Below are 24445 nucleotides of genomic sequence, written 5' to 3'. Positions count from 1 at the left end.
GATTTTTTTTTTTTTTGATGGACTATGCTGAGGCATTTCTGCAATAATTAACATTATAAATCTTGCAATGTTTTATTATATTTCCACTTAAAAAACAAAACAATAAATGCTTAGTATACTTTGTGTAATTTATCCTGTCATTCAATGACAAAAACTATGGATAGCTCTTTCCAGGTATTAGACCTACGTGAAACTGACTTGAATTAAAGGAACTTTGGTAGAGTGCCTTGAAATAATGTTTTGAAAACATGTACATTTATTCTGAACTTTTATAAGCTAGAAAATATAACTCAGTAAGAGCACACACGTGTGATATTTCTCCTTTTTTCCCCCACAGATGACTACGATTGATAGCCAGGCACAGGGGCCCATGTACCTTCTACATTTGGAGTTGAAACGCACACCCTGCCACATCCTGACCGCATTACTCATCTACAGCCAAACAAATAAATCAGAATAATGATAATAGTCAAAATTCAAATCAGCCGGAGGAAACGGTCCATGAAAGCACCAACGATGACGTACGTGTTTGGCTGTGTTGACGGCAGCGAGCGATTTCCACGACAGTGTTTAAATAGGTGCGGTCCCACTCCTCCTCACAGAGCTCAGTGCCTGGATTACTTCATAATCCACAGCATATTATGGGCCTGGCACTAATTGAAAGATAAATGAGTTTATTTGGGTTAAATCCTTCACCATGACATGAACCCAAAGGAGATCGAGGAGGGAGAAGAGATGGGAGCGCAAAGGAATACTGAAGACGTTTGACTCGCGCCTTTCTATCAGCCAGCTGGATCAGAAGTAACATCAGAGACGAACACGCGCGGGATCACGAGTGATTAAAGATGTGAGAGGAGGAGGCCAATATATCCAAGCCTCATTTTCATGCAGAACATTTACTTAAAGGTACACCATGTTACTTTTATGTTTAAAATTAACTAAATTTAAATAATGAGTCAATACATTATCAATCTTCCAAAACGTGTTTTTGTCTTACCCTGATTCAGGGCGAGACATATCAAACAGCTCCTCCCCTTTTTTTAAATAGCCAATAGCGTTTCGTTTATATCACAGCTCGGCTGTAAAGATGCAGTTTCCTCCTAATCTCTAACAGTTTCTCCTCCTAATCTACTATATCGCTTTAAAATATAGCATTCTGTACAGCAGTGGTTCTCAAACTTTTTACACCAAGTACCACCTCAGGAAATATTTGGCTCTCCAAGGACCACCATAATGACCAATATTAAAATACAGTAGCGTAGTAGGCCTAACTACTCAGCTACAGCTATGCACTGCTCAAAAACGAGGCAGATTTATTAGTACAGTGTACAGAATTCAAATTGATTCAATACTTTTTCTGGTCTGTGCCGACTTGCACATAAGATCCGTTCTGTGCTATCAGCCTGTGTGTGCGCTGCAGGGGTTCGTGTGACACTGAAACCAGGCTTTATTCGCCACAATGGAAAATATATATTAGACTGTCTGAATCGTTCCCTATCCCCTATATAGTGCACTATGTGCCATTCACCCTGTAGAATTCAGTAAATGTGTGAACAAGTGACTGATTTTAGCTGCAGCTTCAACATCTATTTATAATATAGGGAACTGGACGCTTTCGATTCTAGAGAGCATTTGATTGGACAGAAAATCTGATGAGAAGCTGAAATGCAGAGTGATGTCATCAAAATCATTGATCCATATTGGCGGACATGAGAGACTATAAGTTTTGAATGCTTATATCTTCTAAATGGAAATTTTGTCATTGTTTTGGAGCACACTAGCTTATAGATAACAGTAAGGCAAAAAAATTCATACTAAAAGTAAAAAAACTTCAATTTTGATTTTATGGGATCAGCACATTTGATTTCTGAATCCATTAAATATCATTTTCTCTGCAGAAATTGTGCGACAGCCAAAGAGTCGGAGAGCAGACGTCAGGGCTGGACACGACACAGTCAGACAGTGTTCACATTTTCCACTTCATACGCTGTCTCTTATTAACAAGTGAAATGTGTAGAGCTTGTTTTACCGCCAATGTGTGTAAGCCTGTGACCAATCAAAACTTCTTCATGGAAATATGGCGACGCTAAAAGGAACAAAACTCTGGGTTTAAGAGCCATAAGCAGATAGAGCAGCGCTGAAATCACTCCCTAAATATAACTGCTGAACTTGTGAACTGCAGAGTCCAATACAAAGCTTGAACTTTTGCGGTGACAGAATAACAAAACTGGCATGGCTTTCTCACGCTTTTAAAGACACAGATGGAGCTTTTCTAAGTGGGCCATGTGACTCGTCCTACATCATAAATTCACATGCACAGCATCTGGCTCTACTCCTGCCAAATGCTGAAAACCACAGGTGCATTTTTCTGAGAACAGTGAAATATATCCACATCTAATAGTCCAGATTGTTTGACACATCAAGCCCAGGCCGGATTTCTATTCACATGCAGCAATAATCAAAATAACAAAGTTTAACAAAAAAGCTTTATTGTCTATCCTCGCACAGGGGTAGAATATTGTCTTTAGACGAAGACTCAACAAATAATACAAAAAAACACAAGCAACAATTTAGAATAAACAAAAATATTACATTACCAACACAACTTTTATAAGAACCTATAAAATTCATCTTAAAATACTATTTAAAATACTAATGGCAGTTAGCCTGGTTAAAACCAGACCATTCTCAGTAGTAACTGAGGTCTGGCAAAGCTTCATTAATAACTCATTTCCAAAGGGGCGTCACCAACGGATGTCGCTCAAATGCCTCTGGGCGCAATTGGATAGACCTAAAACCAATCAGAGCGATCGTCATCGTGTAAAGCCATATGCTGCGTCCCAATTCGCCTAACTTACACTACGCCATAAAAGTACTCTTTTTGTGAAGAAAAGGTATTTACTTTTGAATGTGTAGCAAGAAAGTAGGCAAGCTTTGGGATATACTACTTCGTCATCTTTATCGGACGGATCTGTCACGTGCATCCTGTCACGTAAACTGCCCTGTCAATCATCTTGTCACAGTTAAAATCCTCTATTATCTAATTTACATTTACATTTATGCATTTGGCAGACGCTTTTATCCAAAGCGACTTACATTGCATTATCCTATACATTTATACATAGGCATGTGCAAATCCCCTGGGATCGAACTCACAACCTTGCGTTGTTAACGCAATGCTCTTACCACTGAGCTACAGGAAAGCTCATTTAATTTCCTACCGTTTCCGAGAGAAATGTAGTAGCACGTTCATCTGCCAGTGGGTCTTTCATGGAGACTGTCCTCATGTGTTTGCAATTTGAATATAATAATGCATTTAAAAGTTGCTGCGCTTCACGAACGGACGTCGCTCAAATGCCTCTGGGCGCAATTGGATAGACCTAAAACCAATCAGAGCGATCGTCATCGTGTAAAGCCCGCCTCAATGTTTCTGATTGGTGCCGCGATTTCGACGGATTAGAAATGGGCTTGAATGAGCTCTTTGCCAGACTACTTGCAGAGCAAATCTAAATTGCCGGGAAGTTGTCTGGGTTTTCCCAGGCTAAATGGCAGTTGGAATAAATGTCTTCTTATACTTGCCCTTTTTCATCTACCAAATGCAAGTACCTGAAATTAACTTTATGGGTGGGAAGAATCTGTCACATAACGGAGGCTTTTCTTTTTACTGCCACGGTGTAAAGGTCAGACAGAGGTAGGCCTACTTGTTTCTCAAAATTTTACCAGCCAGGTTTATAATCCTTAAGAGTCTGTTTTTGCATCTTATGCTGGGTACACACCAAAAGATTTTTTACATCTTATAAGATTTTCAAAATGTGACAGACCACAAACATGAGGACAAAAAATCCTAGATTTAAGCGTTTTGCTCCTATAGTGTGTGGTGTGCCATGATGTGACAAAGACAGCACACCACACACAAACAGATTTTCAACCAGAGTCTCGACTATGAACACAGGAAATCTCGCAAAATATCGTGAGACTTCAGAATAAGCATGACGGACGATATGCAGGAAGAAATTGCGATAGTGTTTGGAATGATTTTCACAGAAAATTCACGTGAAAAAACCATTGTACCTACCATTATATATAACCTTTTATACAGAAATATATTCATTCTTTATTGTCTTTATTTTTTTATCTTTTTTTTTAAATTGATTTTAAGAATTATACAATTACAGTCAGGGGGGTACAAAGAGTAAAGCCGATAAACAAACATAAAAAGACATATACATAAACAGTGACAAACTTAAAAGTTAAACAAAAATTTGAAAATGTTTACAGATTGAAACGCACTTTGCAGCTTTCTTATTTTTCAAACCCAATATTGTGTTTAGGTATTGTAAAATTTCTGCTCTTAAAATGAAAAACAAAGGCTTGTTTCCTCGAAATTTACACTTATGAATACTAAATCTTAACATTAAGCTTCCTGCAAGTGTGTGTGTGTGTGTGTGTGTGTGTGTGTGTGTGTGTGTGTGAGAGAATGGCCGTGTCTTCCATCATCTCGCTTTCTGATTGGATATTGTTTCGTTTCACGTGATAATCTCCAGAGCGTGCGCGTGTTTGTCCTCGGAGTTCCCCCCACACATCAGGATTTCTGATCGTAAATATTAAACATGTTTAATATTTACGATTCGCGATCGGAGCGGCTCCGACGTTCTTCCGAGCAGGTTCGGACACTCTTAACACACCTCACACCAAGGGAAAATCTGATAAAATAATCTGTTAAACCATCAAGAGAATCGGGACATAGCTAGGATTGTCGGAAGGGGAGAAATCGGCCCAAAATCAGCCCGATTATCTTTTGGTGTGTACCCAGCATAACAGAAAGAGAGTTGAACTAAATGGAGGTAGATCTGAATGCCAGTTTGCATTCAGTTGTGGAGTCCCACCCTCCGCCGAGACACGTGTCTGTTGTTTTAAGAGGGAAGGGAGATTAGCGTTTTTGATTAAAGATTAACCATGAATTTTAAACAAATAATGATGTGCATGGATAAATCCTTTATAATAAACACTGCAACATTCTGTAAAAGAAAAAAGGAAGCATTTTGATTTCATGTTGACTAAAGTTAAGTCCTGTTCACACAAAGACCGTTAACTATAAAGTTAAATATATTGATAACTATATTAGCGTTCACACCATTTGTCATCTGCCGCTTTAAATGCTCAGTCTTTAAAGGATGGATTTTGCATGGCCCTCAAAGTTTTTATCGTACATCTGCTGAAAAAAACATTGCGAAAGTGATTCCCATGTCATGATAATCGTTTCCCTGTGCCGTTATCTTTATAGTTGTGGTGTGAACTATTCTTTTATATTTAGAACCATTTTGTTATATCATAGTTATCGTCCTTGAGGTATATAATTTATCAAAATATAATTGTTGTTTCTTGGCCCTTTAAATCTTTAAAGCTGTATGCATTATATTTGACACATGACATTCTGAGGCCTCTACATCATTAACATGATCAATTCTTCCATGATTCCTTTTGTATATGATCTCTTACACACTCACCTAAAGGATTATTAAGAACACCATACTAATACTGTGTTTGACCCCCTTTCGCCTTCAGAACTGCCTTAATTCTACGTGGCATTGATTCAACAAGGTGCTGAAAGCATTCTTTAGAAATGTTGGCCCATATTGATAGGATAGCATCTTGCAGTTGATGGAGATTTGTGGGATGCACATCCAGGGCACGAAGCTCCCGTTCCACCACATCCCAAAGATGCTCTATTGGGTTGAGATCTGGTGACTGTGGGGGCCATTTTAGTACAGTGAACTCATTGTCATGTTCAAGAAACCAATTTGAAATGATTCGAGTTTGTGACATGGTGCATTATCCTGCTGGAAGTAGCCATCAGAGGATGGGTACATGGTGGTCATAAAGGGATGGACATGGTCAGAAACAATGCTCAGGTAGGCCATGGCATTTAAACAATGCCCAATTGGCACTAAGGGGCCTAAAGTGTGCCAAGAAAACATCCCCCACACCATTACACCACCACCACCAGCCTGCACAATGGTAACAAGGCATGATGGATCCATGTTCTCATTCTGTTTACGCCAAATTCTGACTCTACCATCTGAATGTCTCAACAGAAATCGAGACTCATCAGACCAGGCAACATTTTTCCAGTCTTCAACTGTCCAATTTTGGTGAGCTCGTGCAAATTGTAGCCTCTTTTTCCTATTTGTAGTGGAGATGAGTGGTACCCGGTGGGGTCTTCTGCTGTTGTAGCCCATCCGCCTCAAGGTTGTGCGTGTTGTGGCTTCACAAATGCTTTGCTGCATACCTGGGTTGTAACGAGTGGTTATTTCAGTCAAAGTTGCTCTTCTATCAGCTTGAATCAGTCGGCCCATTCTCCTCTGACCTCTAGCATCAACAAGGCATTTTCGCTCACAGGACTGCCGCATACTGGATGTTTTTCCCTTTTCACACCATTCTTTGTAAACCCTAGAAATGGTTGTGCGTGAAAATCCCAGTAACTGAGCAGATTGTGAAATACTCAGACCGGCCCGTCTGGCACCAACAACCATGCCACGCTCAAAATTGCTTAAATCACCTTTCTTTCCCATTCTGACATTCAGTTTGGAGTTCAGGAGATTGTCTTGACCAGGACCACACCCCTAAATGCATTGAAGCAACTGCCATGTGATTGGTTGATTAGATAATTGCATTAATGAGAAATTGAACAGGTGTTCCTAATAATCCTTTAGGTGAGTGTATGTCTTAAGCCCCTGCTGGTGAATCATCCATATTCAGAAAGTAGAAGGACTATATAATTTCCAAAATGTCCGCCTCATTGTTGTAATGCATCTTTTTGCTTTTTGCTACTTTCTGGTCATCAAAAATATAATGCAGCAGAAATTGAAATTTTCTTGAGCACCAAATCAGCATATTAGAATGATTTCTGAAGGATCATGTGACACTGATAGCCGCTGAAAATTCTGATTTTCCATCACAGGAATTGTATTCATGTTTTCAAATCTTGTGTGCTGTTTTAAATGCAGAACCCTTCAGAAACATCCCACGTGTTAAGGCAACCCCATCAACCCGCCCACAGCCTCTTAGCCAAAGGAGATAAAAAAGGGACTTGATTCTTCTCCTCCCCCAGCAACTTCTCAACGTTAATTGCAATCAGGGTTTCAAAGTACAGCCTGGCAAAACCATTGTATTTATGTGTGCAGAACCAGAGAAACTTGTGAAAGAATGAACTATACCATTATATCCAATGTCTAAGTGATTTTTGAAAAGGCTGCCGCTCTGCAATTTTTCTCAATTAGATGGCTAAGACACCTCTCTCTTCTAGACCAGAGCTGACAATCAACAGGGAACATTTTCATTCCTTTTTTTTTTGTCTTGTTTTCCACTTCTGACATCTTTCAGTTTAACACAGCTTTGGCATACGACACAATAGCACTGTCAAAGACATAAAGCGAGTTTATTTATTGTTTAGCGTGTTTTGAAAGAACGCCTGAGGCTTTTTCAACGGAGCTTTCGCCCACTTTTGGAGTTACAATAAACACAAACAACAGTATATTATCTTCTTCATGAAGTCCTTGAGATGGAGTGCTTAAACATTAAAGTCCTTTATCGGATGATATCGGATGGACAAAGTATCTGCTGGTTCTCCAAATGCTCACAAAGAGACAAACTATGCTCTGCTCTGACAATTTTGGACCAAAGCGATTTCCAATAAAGTGGATATATTGTGTAACAGGCAATTATTAAAGTAGGTGGCCAAGGATTTCCTGAGATCTGCCCTTTTAAAACTGTTTAAAAATGACTGGTACACAGAAACTTAAGCTAGCGTAATTAGATTTGAAAAAAGAAAGTGACCACTTAGCCATGACATTTTTGTTTTTATATATTTAAAAAACAACCAACTTTCCATTGTGTTTCTCTCAACTTTCTAGGGAAATTACACACACACACACACACATATATATATATATATATGGAATACTCAATTTTGATTGGTCACTTGGGACATTTAGTAGTCAGGCTATTTCCTCAAATTTGGTGACGTGCATAGCAACACTCTGTGTATATTGCAATCTGGAAACTGAAATTGGGCTGTGTTCGAAATCGCACCCATACCCTTATAATAGTGCACTATTGGAGGGAACAGCCATTTGTAGTGGACATTATCAAGTGCACTCATTCAATCCCATAATACAACAGATGTACACTCAACGGCTAGGAGCTTGAAAATAAAGCGCTGCGGTATTGACTTACAATATTTTTGTAGTCCAACCCAGATGTTACATTCACCCTGGAAAACTTAAAATAAGATTTTTCTCTTGGCTTTTGGATTATTATAAGCTCTGTGATGAACAAACGTTTATTACTCTCCCACAATTTGTTCATGATAATAATCTTGATAATAAAATAAACACAACTTTTATGAATTTTAAAGCTTAAATACAATGAACAGCTGTAAAAAGCTAAACATAGACTAAACAAACTACAGCAAAGTCACATGACTTCAACGTCACCACATTAAGCTTCTGAGAACCCTTTCTTAAAGTCTTTATTTAAAAACATTTTCCCAGGTTTGAGTTGGAATAGTTTGCAAGAGTGCGATTATAAACACAGCGAGGCTGTAAAACTAGTGAGTGGATGATTTACTTGTTCGGTGTGATGACGTAATGTCCCCTACAACGTCTGTAGTCCCATATAGCCACTTATTAGCAACCACATTTTCAAGACAAGTAAAAGCCTTAAAAAATATCACAAGGGGGTACTGATGTATTTTGTGTTGTAGAATAAAACTGTTGCATTCGCTCACTCCTTTTCACTCACTCATTCAGTGGACTATAGTTGTGTAGTAATAGGGATAGTGAATGTGGGCAAAGGGGGCGATTTCGAATACAGCCCTTTCTTTTCTACAGCCTTTTCTTTGCACTTTCTTGTTACATACAAACGCAACTGCTGTCATTTTGAGGACTTCTATATTAATATTACTGTTTATTGTTTCGTAGGGGAAGTTTAATATTCACACGGGGAAAAAATTTACATTGCTTTTACAAATTAAAATAAGTTAAGCAATTTAAGTTGAAATTACTTAAACATCCAAGTTGATTGTACTTAATTTAAGTCCTCACATTTTTTCATTTTTTTTTACAGTGTAGGTAGGATTATAAAATAATAACAAAAATGTCCACATATTTATTTATTTGGTATCACAAATAACCATCTTCCTTTACATTTTCTCTTACAGATAACATTTTAAATAGTACTATAAGCACCTCCCGCACAGTGTCCTATAGGGAAAACCATTGTGTCCTCCAGGTTTCCTCATTTTCTACATTCATTTGCACAACAGCTCTTTCATAATAGATATATGTGCAATGACACGACTGCAAGCTGGGAAGAAAACTTAATGATATAAGTTATGTGAAAATGTAAATTGGATTCCATGGCCATGAGCAGCAGTAATTAATTTCATTGAGGACGGCGGAGCTCTAACTTGTTGGCCCCTGCACATCCTTTTTCATAAGAGGCACAGAACAGAAAATAATGTAATGCCGCAGCTGAATGAATAAGTTTGAATTTCCCAAAGGTGGACGTTGATGTTTCACAAAATGCCCCATAATTAATGCACAATCGTCAAGGAGCACAAAATGAAATTCTCATTAAGGTTCATTTTCACACACTTGCACATCTAAGAACCGGAAGGCCATGGAGAAAAACGTAAAAGAGAGATGTTCACGACAGTGAAAAGTCAGGCCAGAGGGAAGCACGAGAAAAAGTAAAGAGGATGAAAAAGTGCAGGGGGGTGGAAGACAAAACATACTTTGCAAATGTGAAGCAGGCGTCTCCCCTAAGTGTAACACAATGAGCGATCAGGAGTAAGTTAATTAGATTGACTCTCCATCTCTCCTTCTTACCTCTGCTTCACTCCATCATGCAACAGACTCTCCATGGGAAAAGAAAGGGGGGGTTAGCAGCTGCCACATTTTTCTCTTCAGATGGGATCTAACGCAACTTTGAAAAGGCGTTGAGCAGCCAGCGATTTTGAAGCGAAGAGCAGCAAAGATTAAGTCACCATCGCCGCAGATGTCACAATCAAAACTTGAATAATACACAATCTCTGCCACAATCTCTCGCCTCATAGACCGGCTTCCTGCTCCACTTGCCTTTTCAGCAGCAGCTCTCAGCAATTTTGTTCCGTATGTGTCTGTGGGTGAAAAATGTGTGTGTGTGTGTGAGAGAGAGAGAGAGAGAGAGAGAGAGAGAGAGAGTGAAAAAGACCCCTGCAGCTGGTCCTCAGAATCCAAACTAATTTGTCCCAATCACAGCTTTGGTCTTGGGAGTCCCCTTCCGTTTATCTCTTTACTTTCTCTCCGATCATACTGCCACTTGAAGGATCACTCCCCTCTTAAAAATGCTTCGCTACAATTCCTGTCTGATTTGCCACCATGTGGTCTATGTCTTGCCCACATTTGTCTTTGAAGTCTTAATTACAGACCACAGCACTCACAAGCAAAAAAAGAAGAGTCTCCCGTAATGCCTTTAAACACTGTTCCACTGTAACTGTTTAAACACTGTGTGTGTGTGTGTGTGTGTGTGTGTGTGTGTGTGTGTGTGTGTGTGTGTGTGTGTGTGTGTGTGTGTGTGTGTGTGTGTGTGTGTGTGTGTGTGTGTGTGTGTGTGTGTGTGTGTGTGTGTGTGCGTGCGTGCGTGTGTGTGTGTAGTAGTAGTAGTAGTAGTAGTAAAATATTAACACGTATCCTCAGAACTACCTTAGACCAACCATTACGTTAATTCAATAAGAGTACATTTCTGGCTGCTCATTAATTGTTTTGTCGATGACTTACCAAGCATTTTAAAATCCCCAAAGAGCCCAAAATCCTTTAAAAATGTATGATATAAATCAGCCATGCATTTCAGAGGCGATTGCCAGGTTTCATTTAAACTGCTCCATGCATTCTTGGGTTCCATTTTAAAAGAATGTGGGGTGTCATTCAGCATAAAGTGATGTATTATAAAGGAAAGAGTTTTGTCTGGGTTTCATTTCTCAAAGATATTGTATTGCAATGAACTTTTCGAGAATGCTCCCTCTGCGTACCTGTCAAGGACTGCGTTTGTGTGTAAACGTGAGCTTGAGAATTTAAGCCTTTCAGGTTCTACAATCATTTGCACTCATCTGGGTTAAATCATGACAGCGTTGTGAGGAGATGTAGTGGATGTTACAAACACAAACTGAAAGATCTGTATTACCTTCAGCAGACACCCATCATTTCCAAAATTCATAAAATGCCAGCAGTCTATTTATAGGCAACTATTGTTAACAGCGGGTTGTCATGTATGCAGTTTCAGGCGACTTAAGTGTTCTGTCTGGTCTTGATTGAAATGTTGATAGAGCTTTTTGACATTTTTTTCATTTAACGGGAAATGTTTGAAAAATAATTTTTTCTAGAATAATACAGTAACATTAATATTAATATAACAAAATTCAAAAATTTTCCAAATGTTTTGTATTCTCCCGCTTTTTTTACAGCAACTATACAACTTCTATCTTGGTCTTTAAAGCCTTTTCATTACATATATTTTGTAATATATCTATCCATTCTGTATTAATTATTATTCGTATTGATTTATTATCCTGCATGAGTCTGTCTCCTTATGATGAACTTTAGGCTATTGACTTTCAGATCTACATTGACTTTATATTTGGAAAAACAGCCCGTAATTATTATTTTTATTTTCTGCAGATACTGATTAGATGATGCTCAGATGGGCTGCAGCTGAGATTTTATCAGAACACATTATCGTACAGCTCTTCATTAAATATTTCTCCTCGACAGATAACAACACATGTCTGGAGTTCTGTTGTACGGACGCTGCCAGAAAACAGCACACTACGGGCAGACACAGACCAGCCTTGGCCTCAGGCTCCAGCCCAAAATCTACCTTCTCCTCCTGGCAGACAACAACTACCGTTTCCCTCAATAGCAACTCAATCACATATCTGAAGGTACTGCCAAGACAAGTCCCTGAGACAATTAGCTCATGTCGTAAAATAACACACCACGTCATTGTAGTCTGAGAGGCTCGGGATGGGGAAGATGTTTATAATAAGCTGTTCAGTGTTTTAGCTCTGATTCTCAAGCTTCTTTGGAGAAAATCCCAGCCGCTCTGTATGTTTTGCTTAATTTACCTCATTACTTCACGCAGCTGATTAGTGAGTCCTTGATTAATGAACTTACTTAATGGTGCTGATGCTTTCCTGGTAATTTATGGAAATATTTATGGGATAACTGGACCCTCTTCGATCACAACATTTGCATTTTGCACCACTTTGTTGTTATGGCGACTCGCTGTAGTTATGATAAGCATAATCAAAAGCCCTTTAAGACAAGTCATTTCACTCGGCGGCCATCTTTGAAACGCCTCTGGGGAATGCAAGTGCAGCTCATATCTCTTTGAATGGGGAAACATCAAATTCTCCAAAACTGTTCGCCAAGCTTACGATAAAATTTTATATTTGAAATCACCAATGAAATCTGACAACAACTGTCTCATAAATGTTGTTTCTAAACGCTCGAATCATGACAGAAAGCTCCAGAAAGGTCTTAAGGACAGCATGAAAGTAATCCATGTGACTCCAGTGGTTTAACCTCAATGTTATGAAGCGACACGAGTGCTTTGTTTGCTTAAAAAAGCATAATTTACCGCTTTATTCACAAGAGCACCATGATGTGTGCGTGTTGACGCAAGAGCAGGCGTTGTTGAGTGAACGCGCATTTGAGATTAATATTTAGTAAATAAAGGTTAATTAGGCTATGTTTTTGTGCAAAAAAAGCACTAGTGTTGCTTCATAAAATTGATGTTAAACCACTGGAGTCACATGGATTACTTTTATATAGTTTTTACGGACTGAAAGTGGTAGTATGGAGGGACAGAAAGCACTCAGATTCCATTAAAAAGATCTTAATTTGTATTCTGACGATGAAAATGTCTTAAGGGTTTGGAACGAAATGAGGGTGAGTAAATAATGACAGAATTTTACTTTTTGGGGTGAACTAACCCTTTTACGTATATCTCTCAACCATGTCTAGACCCTGAAAGTGTGAAGACAATGCTTCATTACTCATCTTGAGTAAAGTCTATATTGGTGTATATGCAGTGTTCATAAAGTAGCAATGACACTAAATATATGCGATGGATTATGCCAAAGACTATAGAATAACACAAGTCGCGTCACTCGTATTGTTTTGAATGGGGAAAAGTGCGGAATAATATGGCGGAATAAGTCCCACCTTCTAAATTAGAGCCAATTGCTGATTGGTTAAGTCATTGTGTCACTGCAGCTGCCGTTAGAAGCTGTTAAACAAACAGACATAGAGACAGGCAATTCTTTGGTCCACTGACGACCTCATCAGGGGGTCTTTTCAAAGTTTGAGGTTAGTAAGTTATTTATAATTTAACGATTAAAAAAAAAAAATCCTGAAGAAAAAGTATTATGATTTCCACAAAAATATTAAGCAGCACAACTACTTTCAACATTGATAATAATATGAAATGTTTCTTGAGCAAATCAGCATATTAGAATGAATTCTGAAGGATCATATGACACTGAAGACTGGAGTAATGATGCTGAAAATTCAGCTTTGCCATCACAGAAATAAATTACATTTTAAAATATATTACAATAGAAAAATTTTATTTAAAATTGTAATAATATTTTACAATATTACTGTTTTTACTGTATTTTTTGTCAAACAAATGCAGCATTAGTGAGCATAAGAGAATTTCAAAAAGATGAAAAAAGACAGAAGATTCAAGGAACAGGTGAGAATGTATAACTGTAAACACCACACACTGTCAGTCTGTTATAATGGTTTGGTATATGGATGGGAAAATCCACTTTCAAGCTTCATTCGATTCCAAGAGTCGGGTGAGACTGATGCGTGTTAACATTCTGATGACAAGGAAAATCAAACAATACTCCAGCAGCCATCTGGGACAAGGCTCTGGTGCTGAAGACATTTAACGGTCGCTCTCCGTCTGAGGCTCTTGTGCTGTGTGTGAGATGCAGAGAACTGCACAAGTTAAACATTGTGGGCTGGAGATGGACGAGACTAAACAAGCAGAGCTCTGACATGTGATACATTCTTGAGATTAGCTTTATGTTTGGCCCCTATGTATCTCTCTCTGGGACCGCATCAGGTAAAATACGTTTCAAGAAGCAACTTGCCTAAAGCCCCTGTCTGTAGTGAATCACAATCCATGGCTTAATATTTCCTACTGTATAATGTATGTTAGCCATGCATTTTGATGAGACATTGGAGCAAAAATCCTCCATGTACAATTTTAGACAGGAACATCTGTTCTTAGGCTCTATTGCCCTGGGCTAGTAAACATCCACCTAGCAGACACATAGCAATGCCCTAGCAACCAACCAGAAAACCTAGAAACAACATAGAAATGCCCTAGCATTGACCACAATCCCCATCAACGACCTAGAATATCATAGCAACCACCCAAAATACCTAACAACCACCTAGAAATGTCCTAGCAATGACAGAATAACTAGCAACCACCTAGCAATGCCTTAGCAAACCACACAGAATACACAGAAAGCTTTAGCAACCAAACAGAATACCTAGTAACCACCTAGCAACCAACCAGAATACCTAGAAACAACCTCGAAATGCCCTAGCAATGACCAGAATATCTAGCAATGCCATACCAATAACCTAAAATATCTTCGCAACCACCCCAAATACCTAGCAACAACCTAGAAATGCCCTAACAACCAGTCAAAATACCTAATAACCACATATACCTGTCCTAGCAGCCAACTAGAATACCTACAAAGCATGCAATGCCCTAGCAACCAATCAGAATACCTAACAACCACCTAGCAATGCCCTAGCAAACAACCAGAATACCTAGCAACAACATAACAAGCAATTGAAATACTTAACAACCACAGAGTAACACTCTAGCGATCACCTAGAAATGTCCTAGCAATGAGTCAGAATAACTAGCAACAAACTAGCAATGCCCTAGCAACCACCTTGCAATGCCCTAGTTACCAACCAGAATACAATCACCCAGAATACCTTAGCAATAACCCAGAATACCTAGTAACACCATAACAACCACCTAGAAATACCCTAGCAACCAACCAGAACACCTAATAATAATCAACCACCCAGAATACCCTAGCAACCCCTTAGCAATGCCCTAGTTACCAACCAGAACAGTGACCGATAATACCTAGCGACTACCTAGAAATGACCCATAATACCTAACAACCCGCTTTATATTGCTCTAGAAATACTAGCATGTGATCAGAGCATTAGTTAGAAAGCATTACTGTTGTACAAAATGATCTTACAGTACAGTAAACAAGTTAGAGGGACAACCTGCAGTTAAGTGTCCTGCTCAAGGGCACAATGGTGATCATTCCAGCATCGAACCCTATAAGGTTTGATCCTCCAACCTTTCAGTTACCACCTCAGAACATTGACCATTACATCACACCACCCCATTATGATCTCACGTTTCACTGCATTGGCGGTTCCACGCTGAACGTGAGTGAAGCTGTTACGCGAGCACTCAGGGAAGCTACTGATCTCAGTTCAGGGTGAATGTGTGTGTCTGTATGGTTGGTTATGCAGTAGGCACAGTGCGGGCTGACTGAACAGCAGACTGGTTATGCAGCAGATTTCAGGTGAGAGAATCAGGGGTGTTGTCAGGTGTGGGCATCTGCACCCAGCCGAGCACCGGTGCCTAATGACGGCTCTTTTAATGAGCGCTGATACATGATGAATGCGGCCATATGGTCAAACAGCCTGCCGAAATCAAGCGCACAATTTTCTTTTAGCATTTAGCAGAGGTAAAGAAGCGATCGCACACAGTGGGTTCGTGAACAGCAGGAACACGATGTGACCTTCATTCACTTTGCAGAGATTCCGAATTTTTTACATATACAGTTCAAGAAGGTCATGGCCTTTTCTTTACATTACCTGCAAATTAGCAAATGTTATGCAGCCTAATTAGCTTCGTTTCAAGCGGCACTATTTCAGTGTTTTGTTGCACTGCTGGATCGCTCCCTGTGAAAGCCCAGTAGTCAGTATGAAATCTAGGAGATAACAAATGGCTGACAATCCCACGAGGTATTAGTGAGGTATGGAGAAGCATGGCAAAACTTCAGAATATGAGCGTCTGGGAGATTATATTATGAATCTAAAATGCATGATTTTACTGCCTTGGTGCTTCAGAACTTACACCAGTCAAATATTTGGACACACATACTCAATCTTTATTCTATATTTATCTTACTATTTTGCATATTTTGGAATAATATTGGAGTCATCAAAATGATAATATAACACAAATGTAAGAATGGGAAGTATGTAATGACCCAAAAATGTAAAATAATTCATAACTATCTTAGATTTTAGCTTTTTTTTTTTTTTTTTATTACAGCTGGGCATTTTAAGTTTTGTGGATTTTAGTCCATGCCTATTGGCTCTGAAGCCATATATATGCTAATGCTGTCGAAAAAGAAGCGTCTTCAGCCATTTATATTGTTCATGGCTGTTATGTAACTAAAGCTTATTGGCTATTTACAAAATAGCTGCGTCCAAAATTGCGTACTCACAAGTAGATAAGTAAATAAGTACTTGTTGACCACTTAAAAATGTTCTATATAGTATGAGTGTGTGTGTAGTATGTAATCCGGACATACTACATTCGCCATGTTGTCATTATCATGTGACCTACCAGCATCAGTTGCGTTGCTTCACTGTCATTCATAAATCCTCTCCTGTGGCCTCATGGGATAGTAAAGTGTCCATGGCATTCACACTTCAGAATTTCGCCAGAAGAATTAGGTCATCCTGGTACATTTTGCCTAATCTTTTGTGAGTTTTGTGAATTCAGACATACTACTCTTGCCACATATTGTTTTTCACCTATATAAGTGTGTGATTTCAGATGCAGCCAAAGGGACTTCAGTATGTCCCATTTAAACTTCTGTTTTAACAGGAAATAAACCAGCACAGATAGAAAACCCTTTTATCCATTTGAAAAAGTTTTTAAAATTACATTTGATTATTAACATTAATTATTTATTAATAATTAAACAACCCAAATAATTATTTTATTTTAATTATTTTATTTTGAATAGTTAAAGAAAAACACATGTAGCCACAATTTATATTCGTATATGAAATGTATTTAAAACACTTAAAGGACAAGTTTGGTATTTTACACTTAAAGCCCTGTTTACAGATCGTATCTGATGAAATAGAACGGTTAAGATTAAAATTTGGACACATGCTGCTGTCCCGAGAATTTTAGGTTTATTAATAGGACACGTCCTATTAATAGGACGTGCTGTGAGACCGCAGCACCTTTACGGTATTACTCCGCCGCTTCTTCTTCTGCTTCTTCTGTGTATTCAATGAAATGCCCGTGGTTTGCTTGCAATTGGCAAAGGTGCATTATCGCCACCAACTGGGCTGGAGTGTCTATTATTCAAGCTCTCAACGGAAGAATCACGGGTGTGACGCGTTTGGCAAAATAGGTCCACAAAAGCGAAATAAACCTAAAATTCTCGGGACAGGAGCATGTGTCCAAATTTTAATCTTAACCGTTCTATTTCATCAGATACGATCTGTAAACAGGGCTTTAAGTGTAAAATACCGAACTTGTCCTTTAAGCATAAGCCTTTAACATTATAAGAAACATATATTCAGTCTAGTGAGGCCAAACTTTTGATTAGTAGTGTAGATGCAGTGCATAGATCCAGAAGAATCCCATCGGATACTCTTTAACAGTTTGTAGCTAGTGCGGTGTCGTTTAAAGAACGATTTGTTCACTCAGCCGTGAGTGACTGAATCAGCACATCAACAGCACACACGTCACATGGGTAACGGTTTACCTTTTTCATTCAATTTGTGATTGATTCTTAAATTACCGATCTGATCAAATTACCCAGATAGCTGCGCTTGTTTAACGCCACTCTGCTCCAACAAATTGATAACAGAGAAAAGACAGACAGCGAGTTTGTAGGGAAGAGAGCCTGAGGTCTAATCAGGGCAAAGCCTCTCTGTGCTATAATTACACAAATAACCCAGCAGAGTCACTCATATTTCAAATTCATACTCGCTCGTTTTATTTCAGTACAGCCGCTGAATGCAAATTAAAGTGTGGTATTGCAGAGTCAATGTTATGTAAAAATTATTTACTATTAAATGCCAGTTAATGACGCACACTGGCCACTACTAGTTTCGTATAATAGTGGATAAGTGTGCAGTTTCCGAAAAAAGTAATATATAGCCGAAATCATAGGTCCTACAACAGTTCCAGTGTTTGCACGTTCCTGACAGACAGTGGACATTTTACAGTGATTTTCTGCAGGTTACATTGATACACCAGTAGGTGGAGACAAGTGACTGTCTTTATGAAAACATTCAATCAACCGATTTATGCAAAATACAATATAAACAAGTTACTGTCATTAAATCATCCTCTCAGTAGATTCATTCAAATCACTGATAAATTCAGGAAAGAAACCAGTGACAAAACCTGTTTTATACATGTTCCGATGTTGTAGAATGGGTTAATTCGTGTCTTAACCAGACAGGAATCGATAAGTTCTGTGACACACCAAGCCGACGGTTGGCCAGCGGTGAGCATCTGTCGGGCTAGTTTTTTTGCGGTTTGCGGTAAGCCACATATCGGCTAGTCGGACTCATGTCGGCAGCAGTTTGCCCGATTCAGCATGTTGAATCGGTGTTAGGGCCATTGGTGAGAGAGATCACTTTGATTGGCTGATGAGTTTAGCGAACGACTCAGTGCACGAGAATAAAAGCGCAAGTGATGAAAAAAGTCAAGAAGGCTGTTCTAATTTTACATATTTTTCCCTGAGCATTCCAGTACGCTAATATTTTCATATACATGAGCTACCAGGAATGAATAAAGTGATTAACATGATGGATATTCAAAATAGTAATCAAGCGCTGCTTTGTTTATGGTTTGTAAATCTGCAGTCGTAGATTCGGTTTCTCTTTTTGATTGACGAATGTAGACTATTGATACCTGCTGATATAAACAGTTATTTCATTACACGCAGGCGCAGAACGCACATGTTAGTTGGCAGTTGCCTGTAGTCTTTGTGGTGTGTTCATCTTTTGGACGAGATGCAGCCGACGAGAGGCGACAACACAGTCGGCTTTCGATGTAGCTCGTTTTTTGGCGTTGGCTTGGAGTGTCACTCACAGCCTAAAAATTTCCAGTGACAAGCAATTTCTCTGTCCACACCAGATTGTGACAAAATCAATCAAACAGCACAACCAATCAAAAGAGTGGGTGGGCGGGCTCTCTCTGCAAGCGCACTGCGCTCGCAACGAAATGGTAAATATCCTACATAATATAATTGATAACTGTAATGAGACTGAGACTTACTCCATTGAGCGCTAGACCGTAATGCTTTAATCAAAACAATAACCTTGCGTACAGTAGCTACTAGTCTGTGAACATTCATTATACAACAGCGCCCTCTTGTGTCCTGGGGATCTTCTTATATCATTACAATAACTATGAAGCAATTTTAACATGATTAAAAATACATAACCAACTGAGTGAATCATATAATAATTTTTACGGAATGCACTTGTGTGTTCAAATTGAGATCACAGTTTTAAACGTTTGTGTTACCTTTACGGGAGACCGGTAGCCTAGGAATCTAGACGCACCCTAGCGGCAGCTAAATGTATTTTGCAGCCAGGGTAGTCTAGCAACTCTCCGTTGATTTTCGTGCTGGAAAAACCTAAATTGGGTCAGGCCAATCACGTTGTGTATAGAGTAGGCGGGGCGGGCTTAACATAATGACGACAGAGTTGTGACGGTTCCCTGCTACTTGAAAACAAAGAAGAGCTGCTGCTGGAGAATAGTCTTTCGAATCGGCTTTGGCCGCGACTCTGGAGGACTTGGAGTTAAGTTTTTCTATGAGAAAAGAGCAAAGAACGGCACTTAAGTCATTCAGGAAGATGTGTTCGTACTTTTGCCGGCCAGATTCAAAAGTTGAATCTATCAACTGACGTTAGCTCCGCTGTTGGGAAAACGCTCTGGTTGGTTGAAGCGCTGTCCTATTGCGTGCAGAGGGAATTTGAAAGACAGCCGTTTATCCCGCCCCTCGGATTGAGCCGTGTCTATGGTGAGTTGCCAGACCTAACATCTTGATGTAGGTCTGGCTTGCCAGGCTAGGAGACCGGGGAGAAGTTTAACAAGTCAGAAAAGAGCTATGGTGATGTCATCAACATCATACACTCCTATCACCTTTTAATCTGACAGGAGAAGTGGCATGTGACTGTGAGCAACATCATATTTTTGACCCCAAAAAATATTTTCAGGAAGGAAAGTAAAATATTATATCAAAATGATTTTTTCCGCATGTTGCTGTGTTGCACATGGTTAGGGCCGATTGTTACAGTGTCTCTAAAGGTGCTTTCACAGCCTGTTTGACACAACAGTTCAGTTCATTTTTTCTGTGAAATAGCTGAACATGATCCATCCTAAATTACAAACTGTTAATCAATGATGTATAATATGCACCCTGGTCAAACTTACTATAGTATATTGCATTTCTCATAGCATTTCCTCCTTTTCACACAGCAAAGTGACAGAAGCATTTTTCTCAGCCTATTTTTTCTCCATCCTCACTAAGAGCTCCATTTAATACCGCACCAAGCATTTGGTTCCGTTAAAAACTCCATGTCCTCCCGCATTCGTAAGACTAAATAGCATTTCAATCTGATCTTTGCTATCCTCCATCATCTCTCCATGCCCCTCTCAAATCTCCCAGTAATCCTGTTTAGTCAGGCTGTGTGCGTTTCTGTGAAGTGTGTATGTGCGCGTTCAGAGATAGAAAGAGGTAGAGGAGGTGCGAGTGAGAGAATTGGAGAGCAAGCGAGAGTGTGTGAGCAAAAGAGAAAGTCGTTCAGCTGTATCAGAGTAGCTGGGGCCATATGCTATTCCTTCTCCAGTTTCCCAGCATGCCTGCTCAAGCCCTCGGCGCTTCAGGGAGAGACACTCACTTAGGGGATGTGAACGGAGTCGCATTGTCCTCTTACACCAGATGTTATCACGCTCACTAATTGGCTCAGCAAAAACAAAGCAAGAGGATGGAATGCCTGGCCCACAGGAGCCGTACACAGCCTTTGCGCCCAGAGCACCAATAACAATCATACAGACCTCACTGACAGCCCTCTGAAGCAATTAGCAGTCCAGACATATAACTTCCTCCAGCTCTGCTTGTTCCGACGCAACATGTCAGTTTTTTTTTTTTTTATCATTCGTGGTGAAGCTGTAATACAAAATAGCTTGAATAGTCTTCAAAACAGACCTCGAGCGGTTGGCAATGCCGATACGAGCAGCTGAACTGACCTTGGTTTTCAACATGGTGGATTCCCCCACCGTCCTCAGGTTTCTTGTTATTGTAACAATTAAGGTGTTTTCACAGCCATCCTGTGCAGACACAACTGCTAGAGCCATTACAGGTTTTACAGTTGAAAAACAGAGAGAGGGAAAAGAGGAAAGTATGAAACTTCCAACACGTGTACTCATAGTCATGAACAGCAACATTATTATATATATATATATATATATATATTATATATATAAAAAGTTTGAGGTCTGTAAGATTTTTAATACTTATTTAATTATTACTTTTATTCATTAAGTAAGCATATGTACACATTAAATAGGTCAAAAGTGACAAGGGGCAATTCTCAATACCGGCTGGAAATGACTGATGTGTCCTTGAGCAAGACACCTAACCCCCAATCACTCCCCAGGCGCTGCACTGAATGGCTGCCCACTGCTCCTGGTGTGTGTGTCCACGGTTTGCAGTGTGTGCGTTCACTATTTACTACTACTAATGTGTGTGCTCTAACATGGATGGGTTATACGCAGAGTATAAATTCAAACTATGGATTACCATACTTCGCCTTCGCGTTACTTCACTTCACATACATTGCCACAAAACATTATTCTTGCAAAAGGATATTCTATTTAAAATAAATGGTGTTCTGTTGAACTTTCTTTTTACCAAAGAATCTTTAAAAAAAAAAAGTATTATGGTACCCACAAAAATATTAAGTAGCACAACTATTTTCAAACCGTGAAATCCATATATTACAGTGATTTCTGAAGGATCACATGACACTGAAGACTGGAGTAATGATGCTGAAAATTCAGCTTTGATCACAGGATCACATTACATTTTAAAATATGTTCAAATAGAAAACATTTCTTTTAAATTGTAATACTATTTCACAGTATTACTGTTGTTTTTACTGTATTTTGGAATAAATAAATTCAACCTTGGCGAGCATTAGAACATTTTTACCAACTCCAAAACTATGTGTATATAGTGATATGATGTATTATTTATATATGATTTTTTATCATAAACCATCTCAGACTCATTTTAAAAATAAAAACTGCAATTAAAATATTTTTTAAATTACAACATTTTACACATAAGGTGTAAATGATGAATGCCCAGTTTCACAGACAGGGCTTAGATTAAGCCAGGATTAGGCCTTAGATCAATTAGAACATTTAAGTAGCTTTTATGAACATGCCTTAGAAAAACACATTACTGGTGTCCATCTTGAGACAAAATAATGGCACTGACATACATCCAGTTGTTTTCAGTTAAAACAGCTCAATAGTGTAATTTAGTCTGGGACTAGGCTTAAGCCTTGTCTGTAAAACCAGGGGAATGGTAACCAATCATAACTTAATCATTATTTTAGCAAACTCACATTCGATCTGGCTCCATTCTAATATTTAACGCCCACTTTTCAGCATCCAATCAATTCTCAATGGATATTAAATACCCTTATTCACTCAGAAATATGTCACGTGATGCAATTAAAATAGTTTGCTTTTTGTTTCTGAAGGTTCTGTTCTCTGGTTCCATGTCAAGTTCTAGTAGTGCTACCCCTCTAAGTGGTAGCAGATGTCTTGTGAGAGTGATCCAGGTCTGGCACCGTTTGCTTGGTGTAAGAACAGTCCGGGTCTATTTCAAGGGGATTCACTTTGATTGAGAATGTGAGAATTTCACTGTGATGTGTAATAACCTTGAACAATGTAAAGAGAAGCAGCACTCTGAATGTCCTACATCAGTCTTGGTGCTGTTCCACAGCCTGTGAACTTGGTAAACTATTGGTGCAATCCTGCAACATAACCAAAAGTTATTGAACAAACTGCTTTGCATATAAACATGCTCATCAGTCTTCATACAGCAGACATAACAAGTGTGCATGTGTTCAATTTATTTTCATTTAAGGTTATGTTTGTGAGGCACAATATGAGTCTGGCTCATCCTGGATATTACCCACAAAAATATTTCCATTTCTGCTCAAATTTCACAGTTTTCTACATCTGTAGTTAAATTCAAAGTAGTCGAAACACTAAACTCATCAATGCAGGGTGTAATTCTAAGGCATCTAAAGCAGCAAACGTATACATTTTCAATTGTATTGGGCTGAAATGTTTTAGCTGAACAAATTATGTGTAAATCATTAATAAAAACATTTGTATGTAAATTGTCCCATTAAATTTATGTAAGAATGGTTTTACATACAATGAACGCAGACATTGCTTCTGTAGTGCTTGTATTTCATGAACAAGTCCTAATAAAACTAGGAAAGAGCAACAGTTTTTAATTGCAATTCTAGATAAGAGGCTTTTCTCTCATCTCAACAGTGTTGGAATTACTCCAGGTCATATTATGCATTAATTTTCTGTTTGGTGGTATAATGGAATTACATTTTAACATTCAAGATACAGTTCTAAGTATTTTAATTTTAAAGGGTTTGGTTCCACTCTCTTCTCTGTGCTGGGAACTCAACTGGGGCTGTCAGCACAGAAAAGTTGTATTCTGTCAATCTCCTGTCGTTCTATGATAGATTGCCCTTTGCGAATGAAAATACTGCCATGCATGTTAAGTATGGCTGATCTGGCCATGTGACTGAAATCTATATCTTATAAACGACTGTATTTCAGTACTATGAGGCAAACAAGGATTTAGCCACTGCTGGTAGATACCCAGCTAACAGGGAACGTAAAATTGGGTATCATTCGACTCTGCATTCAGCACCGAATCTAAAGAGACCAGTTTTAAGACTTTTGGCCATACCATTCAAAAATTATAAGCAAAAATGTAAATTTTCTGTATCTCCTGACCACTAGGTGGCACTGCGGCAAAACTGTACATGCACCCATAGGTCATGGTTGTCATAACCATAGATATCCATATAAGGCTAGATGTCTTAAAGGAACACTCCACCGTTTTTTGAAATAGGGCTTATTCACCTTCTTTCCTACATTTAGATAGGTGGGCAAATGCATTTTTGTCTCAGTGCATGCATTGTTTTAGTTTGACAGGGTCGGCGCTAGCTTAGCTTAG

At 38.9% G+C, this 24445-nt stretch overlaps 1 long non-coding RNA gene across 1 annotated transcript in view; it reads left to right on the top strand.

Moving 5' to 3' along the window:
- The first annotated feature begins 351 nt into the window (after window positions 1–351).
- Window positions 352–24445, top strand: part of LOC309483505 — a 30143-nt gene continuing 6049 nt past the window's right edge. The window contains exons 1-2 of the long non-coding RNA XR_014200578.1: window positions 352–906; window positions 11811–11980. This is a non-coding gene — a long non-coding RNA (uncharacterized lncRNA). The remainder of the gene's footprint in view (window positions 907–11810; window positions 11981–24445) is intronic.

The sequence above is a fragment of the Leuciscus leuciscus genome, assembly GCF_965113295.1.
Source record: "Leuciscus leuciscus genome assembly, chromosome: 20".
Lineage (NCBI taxonomy): Eukaryota > Metazoa > Chordata > Actinopteri > Cypriniformes > Leuciscidae > Leuciscus > Leuciscus leuciscus.
This window is presented reverse-complemented; position numbering and strand designations above follow the sequence as displayed.